This window comes from Moschus berezovskii, chromosome 18 (assembly GCF_049115385.1).
Source record: "Moschus berezovskii isolate FMDL1 chromosome 18, NW_MosBer_1.0, whole genome shotgun sequence".
NCBI lineage: Eukaryota > Metazoa > Chordata > Mammalia > Artiodactyla > Moschidae > Moschus > Moschus berezovskii.
Genome location: NC_142477.1, coordinates 14,539,675 through 14,556,593, shown reverse-complemented (window position 1 = coordinate 14,556,593; position 16,919 = coordinate 14,539,675).

Below are 16,919 nucleotides of genomic sequence, written 5' to 3'. Positions count from 1 at the left end.
GACCTTGGGTGAGTCCCTGGGGCAGGCTACCAAATGAGCATCCTTGACTTCATGCAGCAAAGAATTCAAGAGCAAGCCATAGCAAAGTGAAAGCAAGTTTATTTAGAGAGATACACATTCCACCGACAGAAAGTGAGAGGGACCCCAGGGTGTGGGGTTGTTAGTTTTTATAAGCTGATAATTTCATAAGCTAAAAGTGGGAGTGTTATTCCAATTAGTTGGGGCAAGTGGTGGGCATTTCCAGGAACTGGACCACTGCCCACTTCCTGGCCTTTTATGGTCAACTCCAGAACAGTCATGGCATCTGTGGGTGCGTCATTTAGCTTGCTGATGTGTTACAGTGAGTGTATGTTAAGGCTCAAAGGACTTTCCCTCTGACTCAGAGGTAAAGAACCCACTAGCAATGCAGGAGATGCGGGTTTGATCCCTGGGTTGGAAAGATCCCTTGGAGAGGGAAATGGCAGCCCACTCCAGTTCTTGCCTGGGAAATCCCATGGACAGAGGAGACTGGTGGGCTACAGTCTATGAGCTTGAAAGACTCAGATGAGACTTAGTGACTAAACAACAGCAACAACAACATACTAAGGCTCAAGGTGTCTTGGAAGTCAAATCAACCACCATCTTGGACCTAGTTGGGTCTAACCAGTTTATGCTATATTCACTGGCTATGTCATTTTTTTTAAAGGTTGTGCCCTACTCCCTTCCTGTCTAAATAGGACCCTGGAGGTATGTCTGGATTCTGTACCAACTTCTGACTATCAATGGTTCTCTACAAAGCCAGATTAATATCTTGCCATCTGTAACCACCATATTCAGACTGCTGGGACCGCACACCAAGGAGACTCAGGTCTCACCCAGCGCTGGTGGTCCTGCCTGTATAGGTGCATCTTGTCAATCAGGAGGAAAGGGGTGATACACATGGCTCTGAGCCTGGACCCCCCCAGTCCTTAGGGCAGGGCATGCAGGCCCCATCACTGTCCCAAATCAAGCATAAATCCCATAATCAAAGCAAACAGTAAATCAGAATTTTAAAATTAGTACCATCAATCATTCAGTATGGCTTACACCTATCACTTGGCCTAACTCTGGCTGGGTTTCCTGTCAAACCATGCCCAGGAGGTCAAAGCTAAGGGCAGAGAGAATTTAGGCTGAACATGCAGTGCTTGATGGGAGAATCATTGGGCAAATATTTTTAAACTGAAGTTAAAAATTAATTCCCTGCTACATTAGTTTATTTACAGTCCTGCTGTAACAAACCACCACAAAGTGGGTGGCTTAAACACTAGGAATGTGTTCTCTCACTGTTCGGTAGGCTGGAGGTCTGAGATCAAGGTGTCAGAAGGTTAGTTTCTTCTGAGGCTGTGAGACAGGATCTGGTCTGTGCTCTCCCCAGGTTTCCGTGGGTTTGCTGGCGCTCTGATTCTCTTGGCTTCTAGAAGCATCACCCCATCTCTGCCTCCATCTATGTGTGTTTGGGGATCTGAATCTCCCCCCTTTTTAAAGGACACCAGTCATACTTGGTTAGGGACCACCTTAATGACCCCATCTTAACTAATTAGATGTGTCAGTGCCCTGTTTTCAAACCAGGGCACATTCTGAGAACAGGGAAGTTAAGACTTCAACATTAGGGGGACGCGTTTCAGTCCATAACTCCTGCCTTTGGAGTGCCTCCGTTCTGTTGAGGAGACGCAGAATAAGCAATGTAAGTACATGCAATGCATAGCATGGGAAATAATATTACGGGCCAAGAAAAAAACTAAAATGGGGAGGAGAAATGGGAAGGATCCAGGGGTTACAGTTTGAGTTGAGAGAGCTGGAGAAGGTCCCGCTGAGGAAGGAGCTTTGGAGCTAAGAAAGGAAGGAAGCAGGACTGTGAGCTATGCCAGCCTTGGGGTCCTCATCCGTTCACGCCTCCTGTTCCTGAATGAATAAATAAAAGGCATGGCTGAGCAATCTTGATCCCAGCTTTCTCTAGCTCCTAAACCTAAGACAGCCCTCCCACCCTCCCCGACCTAGCTTACCCTACCCAAACCCGGAAGCAATCAGCTCATCAATTCCGAAGACCAGACACCCTGGGCACAAAGTTTTTGGGAACCACACGCCCCGTCTTAAAACACGAGGTGGAGTTGACAGTTACAACTTTTCATCAGCTCATTTTTACTCTTTGGCTGTGAGGGTATAGGTTGTCTCAAGAATTCACCACAACATTTTGGCATTTTATTCTTGGACTAAAAGTATCCCGCCCCAGTTTAGGATGCTAAAACCCCACAGCTCTGGTCTTCCCTCTCTCGTAGGCAGCTATTCAATCCCCTGGTTTCACTGAGGAAGCATCTCAATCTGCACATCTTGCTGCAGGCTCCTCCCGGGACTCCTCCCCGTGGTGACTCGGCCCACCGTCCCTGCGGGGGTGGGAGTCCTGCAGTCGGTTCGGAGTCCTCCTCACCAGACTGCAAGGATGCTTACAGGGACCGGCGCCCCTTCGAGACCTGGTTTCTGGCTGCTTCTCTCCTAGCACAGATCTCTCTCTTCCCCTGCCAGCCCTCACAAGCATCCTCCTTGATAGAATTTCTTTTTTTTAATATTTATTTTTATTTAGGTACTTACTTGGCTGCGCCACGCCTCAGTTACGGCACGCAGGATCTTTGATTGTCATAGGGGCATCCAGGGTCTTTCGTTGTCACTGTTGGGGCATGTAGGATCTAGTTCCCCGACTAGGAATGGAACTCGAGCCCTCTGTGTTGGGAACTCAGAGTTTTAGCCACTGGACCTGCAGGGAAATCCGTTGACAAAATTTCTTTTTTTTTTTTTTTAAATTATTTGTAATTGGAGTATAATCGCTTTACAATATTGTGTTGGCTTCTGTCATATACTAGCATGAATCAGCCATAGGGATACATATGTTCCCTCCCCCTTGAACCTCCCTCCCACCTCCCGCCCCATCCCACCCCTCTGGGTCTTCACAGAGCACTGGGGTGAGCTCCCTGCATCATACAGCAAATTCCCACTGGCTATGTCATTTTGCATCTGGTAACTCCAAGTGTTTCCTTGCTACTCTTTCCATTCGTCCCACCCTTTCCTCCCCTCCCAGTGTCCACAAGTCTGTGCTCCATGTCTGCAGAATTTAAGAACATAAGTGTCAGTGGAATGGGAGGGATAGACCAGCCTTGGAAAGCTTGCAATTGCTTCTGACAGTAAGATGCCTGTACCTGTTGATACGCTCACGACATATGAAGCGAATGTCCCAGAGCTACCAGCCACTGGGGCTGTAGATGACCCAGAATGGAAGGGTTGAACAATATCACAGAGCAGAACCTCAAGAAAGTTCTCTAGTTTATTTTTGGGGGCAGGGGAGCAAATTATTTATGAGGTAAATGAAGGAACTTAAGTAGATGTTTTTTCCTACTTCTAGAAAAAGTAAAGGTAACCCTGACAACACACGCACTGCCTTGGTGACCAGGTCACCTCCATGTCTATGGGAAATCAGCATAATGCTTAGTTAGCTCTTGAGTTCACTGTCTCCCAGGATGCACTTCTCAAAGTGACCCTCTGCCGAGCCAGAGCCAGGATGGTTGCACAAGTTGCTAACGTGGTCACCCAGTTCTCTGATGGATTTCACCTGCTCATTCAGGTCATGAGTCTCAGTGAAGTTACCCAAAAGTGAATGTGAAGTTGCTCAGTCGTGTCTGACTCTGCGACCCCATGGACTGTAGCCCACCAGGCTCCTCCATCCATTGGATTTTCCAGGCAAGAGTACTGGAGTGGGTTGCCATTTCCTTCTCCAGAGGACCTTCCCAACCCAGAGATCGAACCTAGGTCTCCTCCATTGTAGGCAGATGCTTTACCATCTGAGCCACCAGGGAAGTCCTAATGGGAGTCATTTTGTCAGTGGCCAGTTTGTGCAGTTCTGGTAATGACTGGTTTACAGTTTTCTTTCCCAATGTAAAAAGCATGCTCCAGTGGATTCTCGCTTCCCTGATGGCTCAGTTGGTAAAGAATCTGCCCACCATGCAGGAGAATACCTGCAGCACAGGAGACCTGAGTTCGATCCCTGGGTCAGGAAGAGCCCCTGGAGAAGGAAATGGCAACCCACTCCAGTGTTTTTGCCTGGAAACTTCCATGGGCAGAGGAACCTGGCAGGCTACAGTCCATGGGGTCGCAAGAGTCGGACACGACTGAGTGACTAAACCACCGGTGGATTCAGCCTGTTCTCCCAGTCGTCAAGGCCCAGTTTCTTGTCCTCCTCGAGGACGCTCTGGCCACCTCGTTGGCTCTGTAGCTTCGGCAGTTTCTCCCTCTCCTCACGGGAGATCAGTGAAGAAAGTACTTGGCAAAGTTCTTCCAAGATGCATCATCGGGTCAAAGTCAACAGGCACAGGTGGAGGCGGGGAATTCAAAGGTGATCTCGAATCTTGCCGTCTTTGCTGGTGCACTGGGGGCATGTGGCTGTCCTGGTGGCGACGGCAGTGTCCCGGGAGCAGGGTGATGGAGGTCTGGCTCTGAGGGACCAGCTAGAGTGGGTGACGGGGGCCCGATGCTCCAAGCACAACTGAAGCAGGAAACCATGGCAACTCTCCCACAGAATCTGTCTCCGATTCAGACAGTAGAGCCCAACCAATCCTTGTCTTGTGGGGGAGCCGCCCAAACAGAGTCTTTATGACCCAAACCGGAGGCAAGGGGGACAGACTGTGGCTGCCTTGCCGGCTGACTGAAGGGGTAGGCATTAGATCTGGAAGAATAGAAGAGAGTCGGTATTTCAACCCCCTTCAGCCTCAGCGGAGCCTCAGCTTGTGTATGTCTGCTGCTGAGTCAGTAAGGAGGCCTGGGTCCTTGCTGTCTTGTAGGCGGATGGGCTCTGGCTGTCCCCACCTCCCTTGCCCCAAACCCTGCAATCTCAACCAGACGAGCTTTCCTGCTGAACTGGGGAGGGGAGTATCTGTCCCCTGAACCCCACCCCTGCAGAGGGGGTGAGGCCAGAGACCCCAGCAGTTCTGGCCGTGATTCTCTGCCCCTCACCATGTCAGCCTGCACTCACTCTCCGAGCCCCAGGTCTTGGACCCAGATTGCCTTTCAGAGATCGTCAGGGGAATGGAACCAAATCGCTCTCCAGCCGGAGAGTCTCAGATAGTCTCTCTTTTTCAACATATCCGAACTATACCCCTCTATTCTTTATCTTTGACCATTTGCACGCACCCTGAGTGATATTGGTTCCCCGACCAGTAACTGAACGCATGTCCCCTGCGTCATCAGGGTGTCGATGCTCAAACTCCTGTCCATCAAGTAGGTGATGCCCTCCAACCGTCTCATCCTCTGTTGTCCCCTTCTTTTCCTGCCTTCAACTTTCCTAGTGTCAGAGTCTTTCCCAATGAGTCAGTTCTTCACATTAGGTGGCCAAAGGATTGGAGTTTCAGCTTCAGCATCAGTCCTTCCAATAATATTCAGGACTGATTTCCTTTCAGATGGACTGGTTGGATCTCCTTGCAGTCCAAGGGACTCAAGAGTCTCCTCCAACACCACAGTTCAAAAGCATCAATTCTTTGGCAATCAGCTTTCTTTATGATCCAACGCTCACATCCATACATGACTACTGGAAAAGCCATAGCTTTGACTATATGGACCTTGGTCGGTATATATACATATATATATAATTTAATTTGTTATATATAATTCTGTTGTTTATTGTTGGCTGCACCGAGTCTTCATTGCTGCTCCTGGGTTTTTCTCCAGCTGCGGTGAGCCAGGGCTACTCTTGTTTGCACTTCAAGGCATCTCATTTCAGTGGTGTCCTTGTGGTGAGGTGCAGACTCTCGTGTGCACGGGTTTCAGCATTTTCGGTCCGTGGGTTCTAAAGCTGTTGCTCTAGAGCACAGGCTCAACAGTCATGGCACACAGACTTTGCTGCTCCACGGCATGTGGGATCTTCCTGGATCAGGGACTGAACCTGTGTCTCCTGCATTGGCGGGCAGATTCTTTACCACTGAGCCACCAGGGAAGCCCTGGGGATGACTCTTGCCAGGGGGAAAATAGGACTGTACCCACACAACAGGAAATCAGAACATGTCCCTCTGCCCCCAGGCACCATGTGCCCGAGCCTCAGGTCTCTCGAACAAAGCAGGATCGTCCGTTGCAAAGAATTCCAGTGAGAATACTTCCCCTGGCTCTGCCACAGGGTCATGTGTGAACGCCTGCCACTCAGCTGGAGCGGACACTAGAGAATAAAGTTCAAATGCTGCGAAAACCACTTGAGGCTGAGATCGCAGAGTTCTGCACATCGGGTGGAACCCATTTGCTGCAAATCTAAGGCTGCCTTTTTTTGTTCTAGCTGTGGACACTCAGGCAGTCTCACTCCTACCCCAGCTCTTCGTGCCTCACTTGATCTGGTTCCTAGACCTTCCCAGACCCCAGAGGCCTCCAACCCCTTCTTGGTTCACGCAGCACTGCACTGTCATTCCCGCTCTTTCTTCTTTCCTGGTCTCAGGTCACTTTTATGAGGTCACACCCAAACTCTTCTTGAACCAGACTCTGCCTCCAGATCCTACCTTGACCTTCCACCACCCACAACCATTTAATCTTTCCCTTGGGGTCATGCCCACCACCCCTCGCCCAGACCATCACCAAGGCTGTTGAGTACCACCCACCAGGGGTCTTTCCAGTGTGGGTGTGGTCTCCACCCTGAGTTGGGCATGGGTCTTAAAGCCCCTCAACAATCCTCTGTCCATTCTGGGTTCTTGCCACTCTAGACACTCACCACTTTCTCCCCCTTGAAGCCTACCTGGTCTCAGCAGGCTCCCCAACCCTCCAGGGTCAGGGATAACCAAGGCTCTTCACTCTGTATCCATCCTCTCCAGGTAATCACATCTTCCCCTGGCTTTCTCCCACACACGGGGCTCCTGAGTTAAGCTTTATGAACACACAGAGACTTCTGTGCTCTGAGTAGTACCCCCTGAGGTCTCTCAGCATCTTAGGGCTTTTCCTGGGCCATCCTGAACTCATACTCCTCTCCCCCAAACTGGCTCTTCCGTCTGCCCTTCCTACTCTTAGTGACACCGTTGCCTGCCCAGAAACCCAAGTCAGAGACCCTGTCCTCCTCCTCACCCCCAGGCCTTCCCTAGCATTACTTGTGCTCCCCACCCTTCCCTCTCCCCAACATCAGGCCACCTGTTTGGGGTCTTACCTCTGTATCCCCAGAGTGGGGCTGTCCATTTTGCACGGGGCGGGGCTCACGGCAGGACGATTAAGTTTAAGGTTGGTACATCAGGGTTCAAAATGCTACTTAGAATCAAGCCTCTGACTCAGTAATTCGACTCCTGGTTATGCAGCCCGCACACATGTGTGCAGGTGTCCAATAAGGCACAGTCTGGGCTCTTCAGAGAAGCTTTCTTCTTCGTGGGAAAGAGGAGGAAGGAAGAGAAGGAGGTGGGAAACAAGAAAGAAAGAAGGAAGCAAACGTTCGCCGACAGGAGACAGGTACGCTGACTGTGGTGGTGGTGGTTCAGTCACCAACTCGTGTCTGACCTCGTGGACTGCAGCCTGCCAGGCTCCTCTGTCCTCCAGTGTCTCCCAGAGTTTGTAGAAAGTTGTGTCTATTGAGCTGGTGATGCCATCTAACCATCTCACCCTCTGCCGCCGCCTTCTCCTTTTGCCTTCAGTCTTTCCCAACATCAAGGTCTCTTCCAATGAGTTGGCTCTTCACATCAGACAGCCAAAGTATCGAAGCTTCAGCTTCAGCATCAGTCCTTCCAGTGAGTATTTAGGGTTGATTTCCTTTAGGATGGACTGGTTGGTTGTCCTTGCAGTCCAAGGGACTCTCAAGAGTCTTCTCCAGCACCACAGTTCAAAAGCATTGATTCTTTGGCGCTCAGCCTTCCTCATGGCCCAACTCTCACATCCATACATGACTACTGCCATTCTTATAATTAGCCCTCAGTGAACTCCGGGAGTTGGTGATGGACAGGGAGGCCTGGCGTGCTGTGATTCATGGGGTCGCGGAGAGTCAGACACGACTGAGCGACTGAACTAAACTGAACTGAACTGAAAGGTTTATTATGAAAGGAAAGATAAACTCAGAGTCCCGGCTCTCTCCCCACCCCAGAAATTCCTTTAATCCTTGTAACTGGAGGCTGTGCCTCTCAAGAAGTCCTCCTGGGAAACTTGGGGGGTACTGCCCACTCCGCCTCTTACCTCCCACTGAGAATGGAATTCCTGTCTCCATCCCACTCAGTGGTGGGGTGGCATGAGGTGGGGCCCTCCCGGCTCCAGGTCTTCTGGGGGTCAGGAATTCAGGACTGTCTAGTGCTCCTCATGGTCCAGGCATTTCTCTTTGCCTTGGAAGCTTAACCATTCCTTGTTCTACTCACATTGTTGTTTACCCCAAATCCCCCAAGGCCAGGACGAACTTCATGTGAAGTGGGGACTGTAGTAATGTGTCTACGAACCAAGGATCACCAAGCATGGCTGGTGGCTGGAGAAGAAGCTGAGTCAGAGAGAGGTCTCCCGTGGCCTTCAGAGTGCGTGTGGACCTGCTGACTTCCAGCCTCCAGAGCTCTGGAACAATCCGTTTCTGTTCTAAGCTACTTAGCTGGCGGCACTTTGTTACCTTAGTCCTCAGAAATTAACACGGGAACCTACAACTTACTGAGATAGAAAACAGCTCCAAGACTATGACAGACTAGAATCAGACAACCTGGAAGGCTGTGCTGTTGGTAGACAGGGTTTTCCTATATTCCATTAAAGTTCTCTGTCCTTAGCATCCAAACTTGTGGACAGCGTGCTTTTAATCTACCTGAGTCCTTGATTATTATAATTCAATTCCCATGTATATAGGACACTGGAGAGGCACCCTTTGTAACATATTGTTTAATGGAAACATGATTCTCCACACCAAAAAATAAAAAACTAACAAATTGCATTTTGATACCAGTCTCTCTTCCTAACCTGACGGTTGCCTACTTTAAAATTCGATTTTACGTCCATTTAAAAAAAATCAGAGTAGTCGAGATTCACCTGATAACTCTTGGTCCTGCCTGGGCATCTGTGTCCAAACTTCTTCTTTTTCCGAGGATAGAAGTCAAATTGGATTCGGGACTCACCCTCATCCAGGAGGACCTTATCTTAACTCGATTACATCGAAATGATCCTTTTCCCAAACAAGGGAGCATTCACAGGTGCAGGGTGGAGGTGAGTTTTGGCGTATGCTCTTGAGTCAGGTACACTGAGAGCAGTGCGAACAGTTCGTGTTTATAGACATGCAGGTCTGTCCTGTTCAGAAGAGGGTCAACTGCCTTCTCTCCCTGCACCTGGAGCAACCAGTGTTTCCTTCATCTGCACATTCCTTTCAATATTCTTGATCTATAGGCGGGCCAGCTCTTCAGAGTCGCTTTTAAACAGGTTCTCATGTGTGCCTGGTTCCTTCATTTGTCGGGTGATATCTTTAACAAGCATTTAATTTAATACGTACGTGAACTCATGGTATTACTTTTTAAAAGAAATTTTTTCCCCTATTATCTGAAATGATTATTCTAATACACTGAACAAATCAAAGACAGTGCTGAATGTAGTACAATATGAAGAAGGAAAGAGTCACCCACTACTGTATTTTTGCCGGGAGAATCCCAGGGACAGCGGGGCCGGGCTACAGTCCATGGGTTTGCAGAGTCGGACACGACTGAGTGACTAAGCACAGCACATACATAGGGTTAGAGTCAGAGAAGTGGATTTGGCATCTGGAAGGTTTCAAATATCTAAAACTGCCTTAAGCCCAGGGAATATCTGTGGTTGCACCTTGGGTGGCTTTTCCATCTTCAGGGTTGGCAAGCCATCCCTCTGGCAGGAAAGACTAGGCCTGCTCCAGGAAGGGATTGTCAGCAAGTGGAGAAAGGTACTAGGAGACCCAGTTGCCCCACTGCAAGCAGAGAGTAGGAAGTCACCGGGGCTTCCAGGTTTAATGACGGGAGGGAGCTGGTAACTCCAGATCTGGCCCGTGGTTGCAAAAGTGTGGAAGGTTCTGGAAGCTTTTCTCTGTATTTCTGTGCTCCCATTCTGGGCCACACGGAGAGAAGGCAGGTAGTTTGGAGGTGACCATGTCCCACTGCACAGCTGTGCCCAGGGCTGGCAGGTATGAGAAATTTGGTGAAACATATTAAGTAGTCTAATCTAATGTTATATTTGGGAAATTAAAAACATATTTATTGCATAATACAAATCACAGAGAACAACGAAGTCCCCTGAATGTTGTATATAGGTAGAAAATAAAGCAAGAAAGGCTTTAGAGGAAACTCATGTGTTAAAGCATCTACTTGCAATGTGGGAGACCCAGGTTCAATCCCTGGATGGGAAAGATCCTCTGGAGATGGAAATGACAACCCACTCCAGTACTCTTGCCTGGAAAATTCCATGGATGGAAGAGCCTGGTAGGCTGCGGTCGCAAAGAGTCAGACACAACTGAGTGGCTTCACTTTCACTTTTCACTTTCATGTGTTAACACAGTGTATTCTGTTCACCTGGATTATAAAATCTAATTTGTTCTGCTGCTTCCTACTTCACAGTATGTGAGTTTGCAGTTTAAATATAAGTATGCATGTTTTTTAAAATGTGTGTGTGCTCAGTCGGTTAGTCATGCCCAACTCTGTGGGCCTGTGGACTGTAGCCCTCCAGGCTCCTCCATCCATGGGATTTCTCAGGCAAGAATACTGGAGTGGGTTGCCATTTCCTTCTCCAGGGGATCATCCTCACCCAGGGAGGGAACCACTCGTGCCACCTGGGAAGCATCCCCCTTTTGTTTCTTTAACTAATTCCCTGGCAATCCAGTGGTTAGAACCTTATGCTTCCACTGCAGGGGACATGAGTTCGATCCCTGGTCAGAGAACTAAGATTCTGTAAACCACATAGTGTGGGAAAAAAATAATAACATTGGATTTTACGAATACTATAATAAAGTATGAAAGTAAACTCTAGAATAAAGAAAATAAGGCGACTCTGGGACTGTCTTCTGTTTAAGTTTGTGCTTGTCCTTGAACTTGAGTGGGCAACAGTAGACTACTATCCAGAAAGATTATTTAAATCTTGCCATGGTGACATTCAATGTGGTGAACTTAGGCCAAGGACACAATGAACATGGATTTGAGCAAACTCCGGGAGATAGTAGAGGACAGAGGAGCCTGGCGTGCTGCAGTCCGTGGGGTCAAAAAGAGTTGGACACAACTTAGCAACTGAACAACAACAATACTGACATCTAATGTGGTGGACTTAGGTCAAGGGCACAGTGCTCGGAAATTGAAAGTGCTCTCAGCATTCTAAGCTTCAGACCTCCCTGGGAGTCTGGACCCGCCACCACACCCCTCGTCACTCTACAAGTGCGGAACCAGGTATTCCCATCAACACCTTTCATTTTTGCTTACTCTCCTTTTTAAATTTGGGTGACTGAAGATGGCATCAAAAGTTTTTGCCAAGGTTTATTGTCATATATGGATTCATGCAAAGGGGTGGAGTATTTTTTCCCCCAGTACATTGGACTTCCAGAGATACTGTGTGATTATGACAGAAATTCTTGATTTAGATGATATTTTAGTCAAAATATTTTCAGAGGACATTTATGTTTATCCATTTATTTTTCCTTCAAAGGAGAACTTTCAGTTGCACATAAGATTGGACAGAACTAGAATATATCGGGAATCGACAAAGCACAGAAGGTTTTGTATGATTCAGCTTTTTCCATTACTAAGATTAAAACAACAATAACAACCAAAGCCACCTTTCATGGTGAAGAAACTCATGTGAAAATTTGCATTCTGACTGCCGTCCAAGTTTCCTTTGGAGAAGAATCTAAGAAAAAGATTCTGTTTTCAAAAAAGATTGCTGTTCATGCCAGTCCAGTTTTTCAATCAAATAATCATTAGCAAATGAACTTAGGACATCAAACTTCACGTTTTGCAAAATATTGATTTAATGACCCTCTTTTCCCTATTACTTAAATCAATCGAGGAAATTGAGCTTAATAATGTGGTTAGGCATAATAGCTTGAGATACTGTTGGAAAAGAGCTTAATAATTTGATTAGGCACAACAGCGCAAGATACTGTTGGAAAAGAAATGTGGTTTTAGAGATCATCGAGAAAACTGATGACAGTTTTGAAGCTGTGTAAAAATTCTCCAAAGTAAATGATTCAAACTGTAAAAAAGCATCAGTGAGGTTCTGCGCTGGTGGTGCTCCCGAAATACTGGGCTTTGCAGATACAGAGCGAAAATCAAAGGAAATCACTGACTTCTGGAACGCTCTGTATCACACATCACCAGCGTTACGTTTCAAAACTCTGCCCTGGAATTGATAAGCAAAACTCAGCTAACGGTAATCAATTACATGAACGGCTATGCATCTGAGGGCTGCTTCCGATGATTTGCTTTGCTTTATATGAAGATCTGAATGCCAGTCACAAAGTTCTCCACTGAGGTTTGATGATTGGCAAAGGGAAATAAACATTTTTACCTGCTGGAGAGGTGTGTGTATTGTGTGTGGAATATGAAGGTAAAAACATACAACTGTGAACTTCTTAAAATGACATCTTCCAGCAAATCGTGTCCTATCTGGCAACTGTACCTGCAAGTTTGAATGTAAATTTCCCCTTATTAAAACACTTGGCACCCCAACCAAGTCATGGACATTGAGAATCATAGCTAAAACTGTCTTTTTATGTTTTTTTCAACCTAAATTTTTCAAAGACAAGGTTATTGAAAAATACTTCTTAGCGGGCTTCCCTGGTGGCTCAGTGGTAAAGAATCTGCCTGCCAATGCAGGAGACACAGGTCCAATCCCTGATCTGGGAAGATCATGCATACAGTGGAGCAATTAACCCAGTGCTGCACAACTACTGAGCCTGTACTCTGGAGCCTGGGAGCCGCAACTACTGAGTCCGTGAGCCACAGCTGCTGGAGCCTGTGTGCCTAGACGTGTGCTCTGCTACAAGAGAGCAGCTTGCCCTCGCCACAGACAGAGAAAAGCCCGCTCAGCAACAAAGACACAGCACAGTCAAAAATAAATATTTTTTTAAAAATATTTCACGGAAAAATTTATCATGCATCTAGTGTGTATCTAGATCTATCATCTAGTGGGCTTCCCTGATGGCTCAGACGGTAAAGCATCTACCTACAATGAGGGAGACCCGGGTTCAGTCCTTGGGTTGGGAAGATCTCCTGGAGAAGGAAATGGCAACCCACTCCAGTATTATTGTGGAAAATTCCATGGACAGAAGAGCCTGGTAGGCTACAGTCGATGGGGTCGCAAAGAATTGAACACAACTGAGCGACTTCACTTTCTTTCTTTCTTTCTAGTGTGTATCTAGGCTGAATTCAGGAACTACTTTCTAGGTGACATGGCTGAACAATCTCATTTCAGAGTTCATCGAGAAATTCTCTTTTTCCCTAATAGTCCATATCTGCCAGAAAACATCTCCAAGGAGAAATGCCGAAGTTCAGGCTTCTGCCAAAGGTAACTTCCAAAAATCACAACGGAGGTCCGGGCAGTGGATGACCTTTCCTCCTCTCTAGGGGTAACAGATTTCACTGGGGTGCACGCCCTCTGTCCTGGGGAAGCCCAGTGTTGAGGGTGGGCTGGAAATACCATGTCTAGTCCCAGAGGTGGGGCTTTGGTTAACCAGCACAGCATCCTGGTCACACCGTGGGTCCAGCGATGAGCCTCTGATGGAAACTCCAATCACGAGACCCTCCACCTTCTTGGGGATTTGCAGACAGACCCACTGTGTCTCCTACTGGATGTGAAGGAGGAAGAAGATGGCTTTGACTTCTACAAGTCCACAAGGGGAACAGAACTCAGGACAAAAAATGGTCTCTACAAGAGGAAGACAGCTGGGGTTCCCACATCAACCTTCAGGAAAATCTGAGCACCTCTGGAATTCCATTATGGGAGCCACAGAATCCCCTTTGTCCTCTCAGCCAGATTTCTAATTACTTGCCATCCAGGGAATCTTTGCTAAATCTGAATTTCACGCCTTGGGGCGAGTGTGGCAAATTCAGAAACTGTAAGACACCAAACTGCCTGGAGAGAAGGGCCCCAGTGGTCTTTAGCCCAGTTTTGAAACAGACAGTTCTTGCAAAATGGTCAAACTGTCTTTAATTACATCTTGGGAAACTGTATCCACCGAGATAGTATCTGGGAACTTAGTAGGGAATGTTCTGAAATTTGTTGGCCAATTTTTATAGCCTCTTGTAAGGTTTTAAAAGGAAAAACAAAAACAAGAAATACAGCTTGGGTTAAAGGTGGACCAGGAGGAATGAGACACAATAATCCCTGTTAATCATGACAGAATCTTCAGTGACATGATGACTTTGAACACTTGGAGGTAAAATATCTCTCCTTTAAAAAAATATGAACGCATTCCTGTTGTGACCTCATTTTTCAACCACACGTATTTCATTATTTTTTTCCTTTACTACAGGCTTTGAAAATAAAACAGCACAACAGACCTAGTGTCTAAAGGTCATGATGAGCTCCCGTCTCTGTCTCCTGTAGGAGGGACAAAAACCGCAGTGAGCTGACAATTTTTAAAATGCGTCTTTAGAGACAAAAGCATCACTTTCTTCTACTATTACCATTTGTATTGGTTGGATCTTTTTATATCATGTTATTTATTTTGTAATTTCCAATAACATTAAAGGAAAGCATATGATTTCTTTTTCCCCTCAAAAATGAGGTTAGATTTTCAAGTTTGAGAATATTCTGCTGGAGAATCTGGAAGCAGGAAAACTCAAGCTGCTTGGATATATTATCAGAGGGAGCCCAGCACCAAAAATAATTGAGAGATCATAGAACAGACAGCAATGTTTGACTGAAGAAGTAAGGAGGGATTCAATTTACCAAGAAAAAAAACCACTTATCTTTAACTTTTATAGAACTTGTCTATTTTAAAAGAAGTAATTGAACTGATTTCCACTTTTAGCCACCTCCCTGCCAAAGTTCTCAAAGCTTCTTTCTCATGATGATAATACCTGTACCTTGCCTTTCAGTAGCTCCAGGGAGCTGAGTTTTGCAGATATGATCTCATTAGTCCTGATTCTACCCCTAGATATTTTATGAACATTATCTTGCCTTTGTAAAATGACTGTGCTTCAAAACGGAAAATGACACCAAATCTCCTGCAGCTCTTTTCTTAAATGCCGTTAAGTATGTAAATGTGTGCATTCATCTAGGTTGTTGATTGCAAACAACCGAACTCCCACTGCAGCTAGCTTAAACAGAAGAGGCCTTTATTAAAAGATACTGAGTAACTCACTGAAATGCCTGGAGAGCAGAGGTTCTGGTTCACAGACTGGCCATCACAAACCTCATTCCTGCAGGGTTCTTTTTAATAGGTTTTACTTTTTAGAACAGTTTTAAATTTACAGAAATGTTGAGCAGAAAGTACAGAGTTCCTATAAGACCTGTACCATTTTCCCTATTAATAAATCTAATATTAGAATCCTAAAGGAAATCAACCCTGAATTGGATGGACTGTTGCTGAAGCTGAAGCTCCAATACTTTGGCCACCTGATGCGAAAAACTGACTCATTAGAAAAAACCCTGATGCTGGGAAAGATTGAGGGTAGGAGGAGAAGGGGACAACAGAGGATGAAATGGTTAGATGGCATCACCGATTCAGTGGATGTGAATCTAAGCAAACTCCGGGAGGTAACGGAAGACAGATGAATCCTGGCGTGGGACTGCAAAGAGTCAGACACGACTGAGGGACTGAACAACAATGGCATTTATTAAAAATAATGAACCAATATTGATACCTATTATTAACTGATGATTGTAGATCATTCAGATTTCCGAAGATTTTGCCTCGTATTCATTTTCTGCTGAAAACCCCATCAAGGATTCCACACTACGTTCAGTTGTCAGGTCTCCTCAGGCTCCTCTCAGCTGGGACAGTTTCTCAGACTCTCCTTGATGGCGATGACCTTGACAGTTTTGAAGAACTCCTCGGGCTGACTGTAGCATGCTCGCCTATCAGAATTTGCCTGATGTTTTTCTCATGATTAGACATGGAGGGTGGGCTGGGGGAGGACGGTCACGGAGGTAAATTCCGTTTTCATCACCTCCAAAGGTCCACACTGGCAGCATGACTTATCACTGCTGATGTCGACCTTGGCTGCTCGGCCAAGGAAGCATCTGTCAAGTTTTTCTCCTGTACTATTACTCTTCCCCTGTCCCCCTTTCCACTGTGTACTGTTCTTATTTAGTCTGTTTCCAGAGATCAGAGAACTGTAAGTGATAAAGTGCTGCGACCACTAACACCAGCTTCAGGGTCCCCTGGCCATCTGCCTCCCTGGATGCCACCTGCCCTGGTGGAAGGTTGGCACCACAGCTCCATCATCCCTGCGTCTCCCACGGGCCCTACCCAGTGCCCTGCACACAGTAGACACTTGAATCTTTGAAGACTTGGAGTAGACCTTGGTTTTGCTGCTGCTAAGTCGCTTCAGTCATATCCAACTCTGTGTGACCCCATAGAAGGCAGCCCACCAGGCTCCGCCGTCCCTGGGATTCTCCAAGGCAAGAACACTGGAGTGGCTTGCCATTTCCTTCTCCAAGACCTGGGTTTTAGCTGAGAGTTAATAAAACCACTTGGGATGCTGGTAGGCATGTCAGGACAAGAGCTGCAGGCGCTGACCGAGGTGGGCTGGGCTGGTGAGTGTATCCACCCGCAGGCGTGGCCAGAGGCCAGGGCTCTGACCTTTTGGTTTTCTACATCTCAGAGACACAGAGAAATCTGCTGGGCTCTGATCTTGACTGACCTCGTCCCATTCTGCATTTAAAAGTCCTACTTGGCAGAAGTTGACTTAGGTACCTGAGTTTGACTTACTCCCGCCCTGCCCTGCCCCCCAACCCCAGCCAAGAAGCAGAAACTCTTTCAGGACCCTCAGGTCAGGGGG